General features: G+C 32.9%; 1 long non-coding RNA gene across 1 annotated transcript; it reads right to left on the bottom strand.

Moving 5' to 3' along the window:
* Nucleotides 1–1,833: 1,833 nt before the first annotated feature.
* Nucleotides 1,834–3,578, bottom strand: LOC106796035 (uncharacterized). The gene is made up of 3 exons (XR_001384887.3): nt 3,421–3,578; nt 2,265–2,360; nt 1,834–2,087 (listed from the first exon to the last, which is right to left on the bottom strand). It is a non-coding gene; the product is annotated as an uncharacterized lncRNA (long non-coding RNA).
* Between the last annotated feature and the right edge of the window lie 587 nt (nt 3,579–4,165).

Genomic DNA, 4,165 nt, shown 5'->3' with positions numbered 1-4,165 from the left:
TTCTTCCATATGCAACTCTTATTTTTATCCTTCTTTTGGGTCTTTCCAAATACAATATTAAGGTGTTCAACCCGGTGGAAGACCTACTCACCAGTTAACGGTGTCCGCGTAGTTTCGTGCTCTTGACTTCCATTAAAAGCTTTTTTCAATCTTCTGTAAGGGTGATGAGCTTTTTGAAAACGGCGATGTCTAGTATACACTATTTTTCTACCATGTTTCAGTTGTATGTAGCTTGTGTCTTCTTCACAAATGGGGCATGCATGATGACCCTTAACACTGTAACCGCTGAGATTCCCATATGCTGGAAAGTCATTAATGGTACAAAAAAGCATTGCACGCATTTGAAAAGTCTCCTTGCGAAACCCATCAAACACTAAAACCCCCTCTTCCCACAACTTTCTCAGGTCTTCAATCAACGGACTTAGATAAACATCAATGTCATTTCCTGGTTGTCTTGGGCCCGATATCATCATAGACAACATCATGTATTTTCGCTTCATGCACAACCAAGGCGGAAAATTGTAAATTACTAGTAGAACTGGCCATGAACTATGTTGAGTGCTTAAATTGCCATATGGATTCATTCCATCACTGGCTAGTCCAAGTCTAAGATTTCTTCCACTGGGAGCAATCAGCTGGATGACGGACCATTCCATCAGATTTTCTCCCATTTGCATGCCAGGTAAGATCTTTTGCATCGTCCTCATTAGCAAATAAACGCTTAAACCTTGGAATGATGGGAAGATACCACAACACCTTCGCTGGAGGGCCCTTCTTTGAGTTTTCATCAGAATTGCAGTCCTCATCATCCTTCACCTTGTACCGTGACACCCCACACCTAGGGCATTTAGACATTTCTTCAAATTCATGTCTGTACAGTATGCAATCATTAGGGCAAGCATGAATCTTCTGATACTCCATACCCATCGGACATAATATCTTCTTTGCCTGATAGTAGCTTTTAGGCAATGTGTTATCCTGTGGAAGCAGATCGTGCACTATTTGAAGCAATGAAGTAAAGCTTTTGTCACTCCATCCATATCTGGCCTTGACATTAACCAGACTTAACACCGCCGACAATAGCGTCAAGGAATTGTTACACCCCGGATACAAAGGCTTCTTTGAGTCACCCTGCAATCTTTCATACACAGGGGCATGTGCTTGCTGGAAAGACTCTTGTCCAAGGTCACGAATCATATCCTCCAAGCGATCTCCCATTTCTACATCAAACGGTTCGGATTGTTGCCCACTCTGCATGTCTGTCATTTCACCATGCCATATCCACGTCGTATAATTTCTTTTAATTCCATCACACAACAGATGCTCTCGTATGTCATCCAGTATTTGTCGTCTTCCGTTCAAACAATTGATGCAAGGACAATAATATTTTCCATATTCATCCGGTTGACCTCTTTGTGAAGCAAATTGTAAGAATTGCTCGACGCCATCCTCATATTCTGGGCTGATGCGACTTTCATTCGTCCAACTTCGATCCATCTAAGTAATAACTCGGTCATACTCTCAAAGTTATTCGATGCATGAAAATCTCACTTTTTTATTAAAAGTGTGGCCCTATCCCATTCGGGAAGACCGTCTTTTATGGTAGCTTTATACATAAGGGTTAATTCTATTTTGTTAAATTTGACAAAATTTTGGCAGCATTTTGCATTGGTCTTCAAGTACACGACATGAAATCGGTGAAATTAATTTCCCGATAATCAAGTATGCACTCAGAGAACAACTAGAAATGCATTACCAAAATTTTATCAAATTAAACAAAATAATTTTAACCTTAACACATGAATCTACCTTAAAAATATCAGTCTCCCCAAACTGTCCAAACGGACAATTCAAGATTGAATACAATGATTAATGCAAACTTTCCGCAAGAATCATTGTATCCAATCTCAAACGAGAATCTAAGGTTCACTCATCATGAACACAATTTGTATAGCATATATCAATTGTCATTAATGACAGTGAACATGTAATAAAAATATTCATTGGTAACAAACATTTGTACCTGTGATGATGAGCAGCACGGTCCAAAATGAAAGCAAGAATCAAAGAAATAACTGAATGAATACCTACATAAGACAATTTTGTGTATGATAAAAAAAAGAGTAAGATTAAGTATAACAAGCACTCAGAAGATACGAGAACAATTTATTCTAAATTATATCAAAAAACTGTCTTACTTCTTTCTCTTTTCGGATATATATATATATATATACACACACACACACACACACAACTTCTATTACCTCTCAGAAGATCACAGAACTGCACTGTGGACAGGCCCAGTCACAGGGTCACCCACTTTCTTTATGGCTTCAAACGTTGTGCCATCCACTAGTTCCCTGTTATTGAATCAGAGACTTGTGTCTTAATTACTATCTACAACTATTCTCAGCAACTCTCTAATAAAGAAGGGTATTCGATCGTAAGTACTAAATTAGTCCAGATAAAATATTTACTACATATGAATCAAGTCATGTTATTGCATGTCTCATTAGAAAATGACATGACATGAGTTTAATTTAATTATAACGAGAAGTGTTAAAAACCTATATATTTTTTTTAAAGCATTCTTTTAATCAAATTTTTTATAACGAGTTAAACCTTATTGAAAATATAAACTGCTCTGCTCTGTCTCCGTGTGACACAATTTTCATTATTCATATAACCAAACTCATCCAATAATAGTAGTACACTCGATCGGAACATAAATAACAAAAGGGTAGAAACGTAACTAGTACTACTACGTCCTCGTGTCATTAAATCAACATTTTATTAAATTAAATAAAAAAATAGAAAATTGTTCAGATATACTTTTTGACATTTTTATTTTAAATATAAATATTAAAAAATAATCTGTATTAATTAGAATTCATGTAAAATTTCATTCAATAATATAAACGTCAAATAATAATATATATCCGTATGATACAAGGTACTGTTTTTTCAATGCATTTATTATTAGACTATTTTTATTATTATTTTACTTAATAAAAAATAGAAGTCATATATATATATATATATATATATATATATATATATATATATATATATATATATATATATATGAATACTTTTTTAACTTTGTAGCAAGAGTTTATTAACTTCATTTTTCCTCCAATAGTTCAGCATATTTGAAAAAATTAAAGCTAGGGTAGAACCAAAATATTTAGTCAGGATCACATATATGACAAAAAAAAATATATAGAAAGCGTGCTTCTCGTTTTCGCTTTCATTGCCAAAAAAACGTGAAAAAAGTGAATCGTTTGAATGTTTCTCTTACGAGTGAGAGAACTTGAAGAATTTGAGAATCACTGAATCAGATCCAATTTCATGGCGGTGAAAAATTGAAATGAAACAAAAAAATAATAAACTAAGAGGCAGTGACAGTCAGGGCCATACCGTCGATGATTTTTCTACTGTTACGAACGCGTTTTGCTTCGTCGTTTAGCGTTCTTTTCAAAAACGGCAAGGCTATACTGCGTTTCACTTTCTTCTCTCTTTCATCTTTGTCTCTGAGTGGCGAAAGAGGGAGTGGAAAATGTGAACGAATGAACTGAAATGCCACTGGGATGTCAAGAAATAACTTATATAGTGTGTACGGCGGTGAGGACCCTCTCTTAGTTAAAATTTATATCATTCACTGGAATGTGAACGAATAATTTTTTTATATCATTCATTAGTTAAAATTTATTATTACTACAATTTTTAGGATAACTAACATGAGAAAAAAAAATTGTACATAATAATTTATTATTAAATATTAGTGTAAAAAATTAAATTTGTAATAACCAAAATTGTAAATTTCACCTCCATTTGTATGTTGGTCATTTAAGCAGTGAAGAAAAAACTTTGCTTAGTCAAATGATAAAAAATATGATGAAGTTTGGTCAAATTTTGTTGATTAAATAATAATAAAATTAAAATTACGAAATTCATTTTAAAAATTTAGTTTAATTTTTAAATGTTTACCTTTTGAATTTATAATTGTTTCTTAATTATTATATTTTTTTAATTAAAATATAATTAATAACGCAATATATGATTTTTTTAAAAAATATATAAATAATTAAACAAAAAGTTTATATTAACATCGGTTTTTTGGAAAACCGATGTTAACATATCATACGTTAACATCGATTTTTGA

The sequence above is a fragment of the Glycine max genome, chromosome 15, assembly GCF_000004515.6.
Source record: "Glycine max cultivar Williams 82 chromosome 15, Glycine_max_v4.0, whole genome shotgun sequence".
Taxonomy (NCBI): domain Eukaryota; kingdom Viridiplantae; phylum Streptophyta; class Magnoliopsida; order Fabales; family Fabaceae; genus Glycine; species Glycine max.
This window is presented reverse-complemented; position numbering and strand designations above follow the sequence as displayed.